The sequence below is a fragment of the Bos javanicus genome, chromosome 13 (genome assembly GCF_032452875.1).
Source record: "Bos javanicus breed banteng chromosome 13, ARS-OSU_banteng_1.0, whole genome shotgun sequence".
Taxonomy (NCBI): domain Eukaryota; kingdom Metazoa; phylum Chordata; class Mammalia; order Artiodactyla; family Bovidae; genus Bos; species Bos javanicus.
Window position 1 is genome coordinate 73,718,616 of NC_083880.1, and position 13,559 is coordinate 73,732,174.

The following is a 13,559-nucleotide window of genomic DNA, read 5'->3' on the forward strand; positions in this document are numbered from 1 at the left end:
CTTTTTAATTTACATATTTTTAAAGGGAAATTTTCTTGAAGTGGATTGGCCTGAAAGTTTGTTCGGCTTTCTCCATAACATAATGTGGAAAAACCCGAATGAACTTTCTGGCCAATCCAGTATTATGATGAAATAAATTTTCTTTTCCATTTGTTGAGTTTTCTATGGGAGACATCAGTGGTGTTAGATTATCTTTACTTGTGCTTCAGTAGTTGTTAAAAGCCTCATCACTGGAGATAGAGGAATTTAAATTCCAGCTTACTGGAGAAGGAAATGGCAACCCACTCCTGTACGCTTGCCTGGAAAATCCCATGGATGGAGGAGCCTTGTATGCTACAGTCCATGGGGTTGCAGAGTTGGACACGACTGAGTGACTTCACTTTCCTTTTGCTATTCCCTATCTGTGTGACCTCAGACAAGTTATCTACCTTCTGTGGATGTACTTTCTACTTGGGGATAATAATATAGATACTGTTGCTGAAAACCCGGCTTCTGTTCACCTGTACCAAACAGAAAATGCAGAGCTTTGCAAGAGTAGAAAGGAGTGGCTTTATTACCTTGCCAGGCAAAGGGTACCACAGTAGGTTAACGCTTGCAAGATTGTGCCTCACTTCCTGGAAGTTAGGAAGGGGTCATACAGTTTCAGGCTAGAAAATGGGGCTGTAGATAAGGATGGAGCTGAGGTAGTCTTGCATTTTTCCTCCCTCCTGAAGACATGGAGATTGTTAAGGCTGGCCTCAGGTGGTTCTGAAACAGGTTCTGGTTGTGCTCAAGGTTATCACTCTGAGACCTTCTTTCTGGATGGAGAATGCTCATAAAGGCGAGGAGTGCTAGGGGGTGTTGTCCTGGAGAAGTAAACATCAGGTGCCTGGTATAACCTTAGCTAGAAGGCAATCATTTTCAGCATGCAATTAAGCAAGAAAGAGAGGGCGGGAGGTAAAAGCCATCTGTAGGAGCCCTGTTGAATGAGTGGAAGGAGTAACGACTGAATAGGGGCTAACACAATGTGGGGACGTCGATTAGTTTCTGCTGCAGCACAGCTACTTGTGTTTGGAGTCCTGAAGGCCACACTGTAGGCTTAAAAAATATTCACAGTCTAAGAGTTGAGAGTTAAGTTCTTCAGTGGGAATTTTTAGGACTCAATCCCAAGGCAGCCTCTCAAGTAACCCTGAGATAACTGCTGCAAGGAGGCGAGGGCGCAGCCAGGTTATATAGAAGTATAATTTTCCTGCAACAAAGGGCAGGTAGTATGAACGTTGGGCTTCTCTGGTGGCTCAGTGGTAAAGAATCTGCCTGCAGTGCAGGAGACCTGGGTTTGATCCTTGGGTTGAGAAGATCCCCTGGAGTAGGGCATGGCAACCCACTCCAGGATTTTTGCCTGGAGAATCCCTTGAACAGAAGAGCCTGGTGGGCTTTATAGTCCATAGGGTTGCAAAGAGATGGACACGACTGAAGCAACTGAGCACGCATGCATACATGCATGCAGTCTGAATGTCAAAAGATTATTGTTAATTAAAGAAAGTCAGATATGGCGGATTCATGTTAATATATGATAAAAATCAACACAATATTGTAAAGCAATCACCCTCCAATTAAAAATTAAAAAAATAGAAACATTCAAGAGGCCTGTGACAATGATCCCTTGTTGCTGCTGCTGCTGCTAAGTCGCTTCAGTCATGTCCGACTCTGTGCAACCCTAGAGACGGCAACCCACCAGGCTCCACCATTCCTGGGATTCTCCAGGCAAGAACACTGGAGTGGGTTGCCATTTCCTTCTCCAATCCATGAAAGTAAAAAGTGAAAGTGAAGTCGCTCAGTTGTTTCCGACTCCTAGCGACCCCATGGACTGCAGCCTACCAGGCTCCTCCGTCCATGGGATTTTCCAGGCAAGAGTACTGCAGTGGGGTGCCATTGCCTTCTCCAAATGATCCCTTAGAGAAGCATATTCAAAAATTCTGGTTTAGTGGTGGGCCTGTCATTCTCTGAAGTTGACAGAGAAACAGGGTCAAGCAACTAATCACTCTACCCTCATTTTTATCCACTTTTATTGAGATACAGTTGCTGTCAACATTGTATTAGTTTAAGGTGTACATAATGATTTGACATAGGTATGTATTAAAAATGATTATACCACCCCTCATTTTTTATGAGCATCTCAGGATCATGGTGAGGAGTTATTCAATTATTGTTTCAAGCAGTACACAGAAAAAAAAAGATATTTCTTAAAATATAAAGGTTTTATGAATTAAAAAAAAAGAAAGCCAGATATTCCAAGTTAAAGAGTTGAGTACTTTTCTATGTATGAGAAGATGCAAAGTTTGGGTTCTGAAACCTTTTGACATCTTTCGTATCAAATAGTGAGTTTTATATTGAGATACCTAATTCATGACTACGTTTAGAAAATGAAGCTAGATCTCTTGTCATGTCTGAGTATATGTACGTCTCAGTTTGTGTCTTTCTCTGTCTTTGGATAGTATTGCTGAGGTTAGCTTATAAATGAGCTCTAATTTAGTTGGCCTAAACAAAAGCAACGGAGAAGGCAGTCGCACCCCACTCCAGGACTCTTGCCTGGAAAATCCCATGGACAGGAGCCTGGTAGGCTGCAGTCCATGGGGTCGCTAAGAGTTGGACACGACTGAGCGACTTCACTTTCACTTTTCACTTTTCACTTTCATGGATTGGAGAAGGAAATGGCAACCCACTCCAGTGTTCTTGCCTGGAGAATCCCAGGGACGGGGGGGCCTGGTGGGCTGCCGTCTATGGGGTCACACAGAGTCGGACATGACTGAAGTGACTTAGCAGCAAACAAAAGCAAGCACTTAAAACCAAACAACTCCAAATATGAGACACTAAACTAGATGGATTTCAAGTTCATATGAATTGGGAAATATTCAATATTAAATTAATACCTGGTATTAATGTTTAAATTTGTCGATCTAATTAATATAGATATGTCTTAGAGTCATCAGTAGAACAATCAGTATAATGCTTTCTTTGTGCCTAGGTTTCAGTTCAGTTTAGTCGCTCAGTCATGTCCGACTCTTTGCAACCCCATGAATTGCGCAGCATGCCAGGCCTCCCTGTCCATCACCAACTCCCAGAGTTCACTCAAACTCATGTCCATTGAGTCGGTGATGCCATCCAGTCATCTCATCCTCTGTTGTCCCCTTCTCCTCCTGCTCCCAATCCCTCCCAGCATCAGGGTCTTATCCAATGAGTCAGCTCTTCACATGAGGTGGCCAAAGTATTGGAGCTTCAGCTTTAGCATCAGTCCTTCCAAAGAACACCCAGGACCCATCTCCTTTAGGATGAATTGGTTGGATCTCCTTGCAGTCCAAGGGACTCTCAAGAGTTTTCTCCAACACCACAGTTCAAAAGCATCAATTCTTCAGTGCTCAGCTTTCTTCACAGTCCAACTCTCACATCCATACATGACTACTGGAAAAACCATAGCCTTGACTAGACGGACCTATGTTGGCAAGGTAATATCTCTGCTTTTTAATATGCTGTCTAGGTTGGTCATAACTTTCCTTCCAAGGAGTAAGCGTCTTTTAATTTCATGGCTGCAATCATCATCTGCAGTAATTTAGGAGCCCCAAAAAATAAAGTCTGACACTGTTTCCACTGTTTGCCCATCTATTTCTCATGAAGTGATGGGCCCAGATACCATGATCTTCGTTTTCTGAATGTTGAGCTTTAAGCCAACTTTTTCACTCTCCTCTTTCACTTTCATCAAGAGGCTTTTTAGTTCCTCTTCACTTTCTGCCATAAGGGTGGTGTCATCTGCATATCTGAGGTTATTGATATTTCTCCCGGCAATCTTGATTCCAGCTTGTGCTTCTTCTAGCCCAGCGTTTCTCATGATGTACTCTGCATAAAAGTTAAATAAGCAGGGTGACAATATACAGCCTTGACATACTCCTTTTCCTGTTTAGAACCAGTGTGTTGTTCCATGTCCAGTTCTAACTGTTGCTTCCTGACCTGCATGTTTCTCAAGAGGCAGGTCAGGTGGTCTGGTATTCCCATCTCTTTCAGAATTTTAAGATCTTATTATATCTGTTGCGGATTTTTCAGCAAGGAAAGTGACTCAATGTGAAGAAGCTTTTAAGGAGAGAAAATTTAAGTGAGATAAGAACTTTAGATAAACTCTTTTAAGAATGATTATGCTTTGGAAATGTCTATTTTAGTCTCTCTAGATTTTGGTGAATTGAATTTCTAGGGTGGTGCTAAATTAAATGATTTAAGTTTATTGAACAGCTAGCTAGGTCACTCTCAAATAAAATCAAACACTGAAACATTAATTATGGAACACTGGCTTCCTCTTACAGAGAAACTCATGATATTTTGGACTACTAATGAGTATGTTTGGTGCCATCCTGAGATGTTCTCTGTGAGAAAGGAAATGTTTTTAGAAATTATCCCTGGTATTTATGCTCACCAATCTACAGATTGCTAATATAAAAGTCGATTCATGGTTGCTTAAGGAAAGTAGGGTGTGTGTATTCAGTAAAGAAAGCATGAGGAATGGAATTGAACTTATTAACGAAAAGCGGGGCTTCTTTGGTGGCTCAGTGGTAAAGAATCCACCTTCCAGTGCAGGAGACATGGGTTCTATCCCTGATCTGGGAAGATCCCACTTGCTGAGGAGCGGCTAAGCTCACGGGCCACAACCATTCAGCCTGTGCTCTAGAGCCCAGAAACCGCACCTACTGAGGCCTGCGTGCCCTACGGCCGTGCTCCACAAGAGAAGCCACCACAGTGAGAACCCTGTGCACCAACTGTTGAGCCGCCGCCGCCACCACAACTAGAGAAAAGCTGGCGCAGCAGTGAAGACCCAGCAGAACAAAAAATAAATAACAAATATAAATAATAAAAAAATTAAAAGAAAAAGAAAGTAGGTCTTGACTTACAGGTAACTCTTTTTGGATGGGCAAATGAAGTGATGGCTACAGAAAGCTTTGTGGGAAACAGGCCTTGAGGAAAGAATTCTGTGCATTGTACAAGTTTTTTTAAAATGTTGAACTGCCTTTGATAACAGATTTTGAGTTCTTTACTTTTAAGTGATCTGCTCTGTATTTGCCTTTGAAATCTTTTATTTTCCCCCAAATTATTTATTTTTCAATTGAAGGATAATTGCTTTACAGACTTTTGTTGTTCTCTGTCAAACCTTAACATGAGTCAGCCATAGGTATGCATATTTCCCCTCCCTTTTGAATTCTTTTATGGTTATTTTGGTTAAGTGAATAACTATTGTTTCACAGTGATCTATGATCCTATCTGAGTGTTCTAAACCCTTTTGATATTTTTTGACAAAACTTCCTAAATGAAATTCTAAGGAAGTCCTTTTGACCTTTATCTATTTGGGATGCTTCAAAGGGCCCCTGAAACATCACTAATATTAAACTAATTAGGTTCATTTTGTATGTTAAAGTACATGGGAAGTATTGTCAAATGAGTAATTAATCTTTTCAGGTTATACTGTATGATAATTATTACTAATATAGACATTCTAAAATTTATATAGAGTTCCTAAAATTCTGACATGTCCCAGTCAAATGTTGTCAGTCGTAATTATACTTATTATCTGCAAGTATTGTATGTCACAGCATAGCCAAGTTACTTTATCAATTGGATTATCAGATTTTAAACATGACTTCTTTTGTCATTATAAACAGTTATGGTTTTCTTCTGATGACTTTGCAAAAATGCATCCTCTTCAAAAAGATTAACAGAAAGAACTTTTGTATAAATATGTTTCTGACTTTCAGGTCATTAATGCTAAGCTGGGTAAGAAATGAAAGAATCCTAATGAGAAACCTAGGGGCTTTCCCGGTGGATCAGTGGCAAAGAATCCACCTGCAATGCAGGGAGGGGATGCAGGAGTTGTGGATTCGATCCCTGGGTCAGGAAGATCCCCTGGAGGAGGGCATGGCAACCCACTGCAATATTCTTGCCTGGAGAATCCATGGACAGAGGAGCCTAGTAGGCTCCAGTCCATGGGGTCATAAAGAGTTGGACACGACTGAAGCAACTGAGCAAGCACACAGTGAGAAAACTGATGGCTTCATACACTGTTAACAAAAGAATTAATTAACAAAAAGACTGAGTAAACTGGTTAAAATGGTTATAATTTTTATGGTTTCTGTCTGAAAAGTTACTGGTTGGATCTATGTTTTACAGGTGTAAAACACAGATTCTCAATCTAATTATGATTTACAGTAATTTGGTAAATGATACTTTTGTATAAATCTTCCTTGAGAGATTGTGAACTCTTAGGTTTTCAGAAGCTTTATCAGATACATTAGGAAAGCAACCTCACCAGCAGATACAGAAATTTCAAGGTATTTTGGGGACTTTGTAAAGGGAGAAATTCACCTAGATCTGTAAGTGAAACATGTGATAAGCCCTTGGTGTGACCTTTCTAATCCTGAGAGTTTTTCTTTTCTCTTTTTTAACGTTCAGTCTGAGACTTCTTATAAAAAATTTCAGAAAAGCAAAAGCCTATATGATCAATTATTGTTATATAAATTACCAGACCAGGGTTTTTTTGAGACCAGACATGTTTTGCAACAAATTAGTCTTAATTTGGATACATTTGGTAGAAATGAGGGAAATTTTGGAGAGAAAAAGAGTATGTTGATTCACAGTTATGTTAATGGAGGTCTGTATTTACCGTGTTAGTCGCTCAGTTGTGTCCGACTCTTTGTGAACCCATGGACTGTAGCCCGCCAGGCTCCTCTCTCCATGGAATTCTCCATGACTCACTTCCCAGATAGTTCCTTGCTGTTATGCTATATTAAAGTTAATTGAATTATTAAAAGAACACTCTAAGTTTTGTTTCTGAAGCTTATCTCAGTAATCTTCAGATGAAGATCAGATGCCCCATGACCTGCAAATGGTATTATGTGTATTGGAAAAGACATAGTTTAAAGGGCTATCTCCAGTCTGGATGGAAGGACTTTTTATCAGGTACTCTTAATTAGCTCATGCACAGTGAAGGAAAATTAGCTCTTGGATTAATTCCCACTTCTAAAGGCCCCTCTGCTGGACTGGTCTATAGAGAAGACTGCTGACCTCAAACTCACCTTGAAATGATGATCAAACAGAGGAAACTACACCCCACCAGGATGAGAAGAAGATGATATAAGTAGACAGCGTATCCAAGATGCTGGACCTGATTCATATGACCACTTACAATGTTTTCTTGGCTTATTAGACCTTTGCAATTAAATCAATTGTTTTTCTATCATGGACACGAACCTATGCTAGTTTTAAAAATCAATCCAGTTGGGTTGTGGTAATTATCTGTGTCAAGTACTTCTAGATTGCCTTGGTGGATTTCTCTACTTCAAGGCTCTAATTGGGTGATCTTTAAATAGTTTTATTTTAGAAGAAAGAAAGTTCAGTCCTGTCCAGGTTACACTTGATATTACTAGGTGGAATCTTCTCACCTGACCAATTAATAATACCTCTGACCGTGGCCATAATATGAATTTTCCTCTAAACTACTCAAGCTCAATCAGAGCAACAAGCAAAAATTGAACCAAGCAATAAGACCTCTCACATGGATTATGGGTTATATGGTTAACACCAGACTATGGTCATTTAAGATTTAAGGCCCCCCTTTATCTTGGGAACAATTAAGTTATACTAAGGATAACCAGCCTAGTAACACTAGGAAATTGGGCTGGGAGCCTTTACGGCAGTGCCAATATATAATTTTTCTCCCACCCCAACAATAAAGATTGGTATAGAATAGACTAAGTCAGACAGCCCAAGAATATACAGGGCTATACCTAACAGAAGTTCTTGGCTTAATTCTTACTTATGACTTTAATAATGCTACTAGTTATGTTATTGGTACTTTGTTTTACAAGATTGCTGTTTCTTGCATTACCAAATGTGTGACTGAATCTCCAATGAAAATGATGATTAGGGGACTTGAATCAGTTGAGCAAATATATAATTCTCTTTGTGGTCAATGATTATAATAGTATAACTCTAGATATGGGAAGATACAACAAGAGGGAATTTTTCCTGGACTATAATAGTTTAAGTAAGACAGGTTAGTCCAGAGCCCTTTCAATGTTGATAAGACCTAGTCCAGTAATAGCACACTGAGTGGCCTATCAGAAATCTTCACGAGAACTAGGAATGAGCCTTTCTAGCAATGTGGGACAAAATGGTCATGAAATGGCTCCCAAATTATGGCTGAACTTATGACCATCATGAGATGAAATTAAAAGATGCTTGCTCCTTGGAAGAAAAGCTATGACAAACCTAGTGTAAGTGTTAGTTGCACAGTCTTGCCCAGCTCTTTGCAACCCCATGGACTGCAGCCCACCAGGCTCCTCTGTCCATGAGATTTTCCAGGCAAGGATACTGGAGTGAGTTGCCATTTCCTTTTCCAGGGGATCTTCCTGATCCAGGGATCAAACCCCGGTTTCCTGCACTGCAGGCAGATTCTTTACAGACTGAGCTATAGGGGAAGCCCCAACAAAATATTAAAAAGCAGAGATATCACTTTGCCGACAAAGGTCGATATAGTCAAAGCTATGGTTTTTCCAGTAGTCTGGTATGGATGTGAGGGTTGGACCATAAAAAAAGCTGAATGCTGAAGAACTGATGATTTTGGATTGTGGTGCTTGAGAAGACTCTCGAGAGTCCCTTGGACTGCAAGGAGTTCAAACCAGTCAATCCCAAAGAAAATCAGTCCTGAATGTCCATTGGAAGGACTGATGCTGAAGCTGAAGCTCCAACATTTTGGCCACCTGATGCGAAGAGCTGACTCATTGGGAAAGACCCTGACGCTGGGAAAGATTGAGGGCAGGAAGAGAAGGGGGCGACAGAGGATGAGATGGTTGGATGGCATCACTGACTCAATGGACATGAGTTTGAGTCAACTCCAGGAGACAGGGAAGGACAGGGAAGCCTGGTGTGCTGCAGTCCACAGGGTCACAGAGTCAGATGTCACTTAACCACTGAACAGCATGACCGTGAGGGGGCGTTGTCAGCTACAAATTGGCAGTTGCCATGGGGGCTTGCGAACTACCTCTATAAGGATTAAATCATGTGCTGTGGTAGCTGCTGACGTTCAACATTCCCTGAAGGAGTTCACTGAATGTTCAGTGAATGGAGAGCAGAAATGAGGCACTCTGTGCTCAGGAAAAAGGTGGCAGAGCAGGTATCCAGGTTAGATATTTCAGGAGCTGATTTTATGAGTCCAATTCTGTATCTCCTCATATCTAGAAAAGCATTAAAACCTTCATGGTGACAACTGTTTCTCAAGACTAGCAGAAGCTTCATGAGACTAGAAGAAACTTTGTACAAAAAATATGTGCTTGATTGCATGTGCTCTCCCTTTACCAAAATCACATATATACTGTCCTGCCCTATGTCTTTGGAGGAGTTCCTCAGAGTTATGCGAGATGCGTCTTCTGGGCTGTGATCCTCATTTTGCCCCCAGTAAAACTTAACTGGCAGCGCTCACATTGTGTGTTGTTTTTAAGTCAGCAGCTTGCTGAAATCATTCCTATGATACGCACCTCAGCTGTCTGGGACCAGTGTCCTGTATTTTCACACCTGAGTTCCCTCGGGGCTCATCGTGGGGAGTGGCTGCAGTCTGATGGCTGCTAGATAACAGGTGTTCTTTCCTATCTGAGTTCCCTCAGGGCTCACCAGCTTACATTCCATGGTGGCTGCAATTGTGACTGTCCTATCTGTTTTTAACTGATATGGCAGAAAATATTCCATTACTCAACATTCAGGTTTAATTCATAAAAGGACTCATGGGACACAAAGTTATACTTAAGTTTATAGCAAATACATGCAGAGTAGAACCAACAGAGGGAGAAAATGCATGTGGTAAAGCTGGAGAAACACAGGCACAAGCCTCTGCTTGGTTCCCTCAACCCAACATGTCCAGGGTGTTGCCAACTAGGGAAGCTCACCCCTGTCTGGGAGTCTTGGGTTTTTACTGTGGTCAGGCACGTGGGCATATACTTTCTGCACTGCTGACCTCAGTTAGAGATGCCTTAGACCCCAGAGGTAAAGAGGCAGTACCCACATTAAAAATGACTAAAGATGACAATTTAGGGGACACAAACTTTACTTAACACTCCATGAAGTGGGCAGTGTCCACCCCCAAGGCTCCAAAGGACTGTGGACCATTTATAAGAACACAGAATAAAGTTTAAGGTTGCTGACACAGCCCCCCAGACATCTTGGGTCTAGATATGTATTTCAACACAGGCCTGGGATCTGATCCAGACATTCTTACTGGGAGTTGGGTGTCACACTGATGATTTTAAGAGGAGCCCTGAAATCTTGGAGCATTTACCACCCAGGGGCACAGAGCTGAGCATTCTCTCTTCATTGGTCACATGTGTTCACAGCATCCTGAATAAATGAGGTTGATTTTTATAAACAGTCTCACTTTACAGATGAAGGCACTGAGGCCCCGGAACACTAAGTAATTTGCAAACCCAGGTCCTCCTACTGTTGTAGGGGAGGAAATATTTCCCTATTTCCCTTCTAGATTCCTTGGCTGATTTGGTAATAAAATCAACATAAGACAGATAAACAGGAGAAGAACAAGTTTCATCTGTACAGCATCACCAAAGACATGAGACCTGGAAACTGTCTGGCAACTGAGGCTTATATGCCATCCTGAGTGAAGGAGAAGAGAATGGGGGTCTCATCAGTCATTTCATCCTTGAGGGATGGAAGAAGACCCTTTATTTTTGCAAAGGAAGTTCAGTGACTTGTATTTGTCATATGCACTTATCATGTAGCATGTGACCATTCCAAAGAAGTAAGGTAAAGGTGGAGAATTAGGAAGAGGTGCAAGTTAGTGGGAGAGAATGTGGGGTTTCCTGAGTCAGCTCTTCCTGATCTTGGCTCCTCTTTCACTTTCCCAAGGTGTGTGGGGGAGGCAGCTTTTCTCTGCCTTAGACCCCAGAGGTGAAGAGGCAATACCCATATTAAAAATGATTACAGATGATGGTTTCTCCTCCAGCCCAGTGAGGGCTCCTCCAGGCTTGCTTTCAAAGCATGGTTTTATGGATCATTTAATAGGAGAGGAAATGGACTGGACACACCTGTAACAGGGAGTCTGTTAGGAATGTTGCTTCTCAGGCCTCACCCAGACCTGGGGAGTCAGAATGTGTTTTTATTTCCACAAGACCGACAGGCGGAGTCAAGTTTGAGAAGCGCTGTTACTGGGCATTTTCCCCAGCGGACATAAGCAGGAATTCTGGTTGTGTGGGAAGATTTCCCACTGGACAAGCCTGACCCCAGATCCTCCCCTTCCTTACTCCCATCCCTGTCACCTGTACCCACCTCTCAGTAGGGGTGTGAGAAGCTCTGTCAGCCCCCCGCATCTGCAGAAGCCCTCCCACGACCACAGGGATGAACCAGCTCTGCCTTTCTGCAGCCCTTCTTGTTGTCATCATGGGTACCCCAGTGGCCCACACCCAAGGGGGTGCAACCAGCAACCAGGCCCAGGATAAGTCCCAGTTCACCTCTCCTCTACAGCCGGGGGTGGGGTGGTGGGTGGGGGAAATGAAGGGATCAGTTGTCTGCTGGGGAAAAAAAGATGCAACCTCGAAGTTGAGAATTGTTTTATTTGGCGGAAATTTTTAGGACTTCAAGCCTGGGAGACACCATCTCAGTTAACCCCGAGAGAACTGCTCTGAGGAGGCAAGTGGGTTGGGAAGAGGGAGCCAGGTTATACAGAAGTTTGGCAACAAATGGCAGGTAATCTGAATGTCAAAAGATTATTGAAAATTGAAGAAAACCAGATAACCCAAATTAAAGAATTTAGCACTTTTCTATTTATGGGGAGATGGTAGAGTCTGGGCTCATTGAAATCATTCCTGTGGTATGCACCTCAGCTGTCTGGGCCGTTTTCACATTCTGAGTTTCCTCAGGGCTCAGCAGCTCACGTTACCTGATGGCTCCAATTGCTGATGACTGCGATACCCTTTGTTTACTGATCTGGCTGGAAATAGTCCATGATACTGGGAAAGAGTGAAGGCAGGAGGAGACAGAGGATGAGATGGTTGGATGGCATCACCGACTCGATGGACATGCGTTTGAGTAAACTCTGGGAGTTGGTGATAGACAGGGAATCCTGGCATGCTGCAGTCCATGGGGTCGCAAAGAGTCAGACACAACTGAGACTGAATTGATTCCATTTCTCATCATGGAAGGGACTGGGGAGCAGGGATGGGTTGGGTGCTGCTAACCATCTCTGGATTTTTTGGATAGTTGGGCAGTTTTAACTCAGGGATGTTTCTTAACTTTCAAAAGGAATCATTACATGTTTGCTGCCTGCCTGCCAAGTCGCTTCAGTTGTGTCCGACTCTGTGCGACCCCATGGACTGTAGCCTACCAGGCTTCTCTGTCCATGGGATTCTCCAGGCAAGAACACTGGAGTGGGTCATTATGTGTTTAGCCAATACAATATTGTAATTAGCCTCCAATTAAAATAAATAAATTTATATTAAAAAAAAATCCCGTCTCATTCTACCAGACCAGGGATCCCGTTTCTGAGACTGTTCTTGGTCACTGCCTTATTCCTGAACTGCATATAGTGGAATCAAAAGATCAGTTTTTGACTGTTGTCCTGATTCATGGAACAGCTTCTGGAAGCTCTTGAAATTTACTTTTACATGGCAATGAGATGACTATAAGAGAAGTCTGTACATAGCTTCAGGATCACACTGAAATCAGTTATTATAAGTTTAGAATATTCAACTCTGCCGACCTCTGGGGAGAGGGAAAGGCACTGAGATGGAATTCAGTCACCAATGACTGATAATTCAATTTCAGGACCCAGTGAAACCTCAATGCTGCTGCTGCTGCTGCTGCGTCGCTTCAGTCGTGTCCAATTCTATGCGACCCCATAGATGGCAGCCCACCAGGCTCCCCCATCCCTGGGATTCTCCAGGCAAGAACACTGGAGTAGGTTGCCATTTCCTTCTCCAATGAATGAAAGTGAAAGTGAAGTCGCTCAGTAGTGTCTGACTCTTAGTGACCCCATGGACTGCAGCCCTCCAGGCTCCTCCATCCATGGGATTTTCCAGGCAAGAGTACTGGAGTGGGGTGCCATCGCCAATAAAAGCCCCTAAATACTGGGGTTTTGGAGAGCTTCCGGGGAAGTGAACACATTGAGGTGCTGTAAGGGTGGCATTTCCTGAGAGGGGATGGTACTCTGTACCCCGAAAAGCCCCTCACTCTACGCATCTCCTCCATTGTTAGTCGCTCAGCTGTGTCTCACTCTTTGAGACCCCTTGGTCTGTCCATGGAGTTCTCTAGGCAAGAATACTGGAGTGGATTGCCATTCCCTTCTCCAGGGGATCTTCCCAATCCAGGCTTTGAATCCAGGTCTCTTGCATTGGCAGGGGGATTCTTTACAGTCTGAGCTACTAGGGAAGCCCTCATTCTATCTGTGATCAGTGTTTCCTAAACGTGTGAATGGATGAACCAATGTCTCCTCAACATCTTCCCATAAATGCTCTCCAGGCACCTTGGACTCAACTTTGACCAAACTGAAC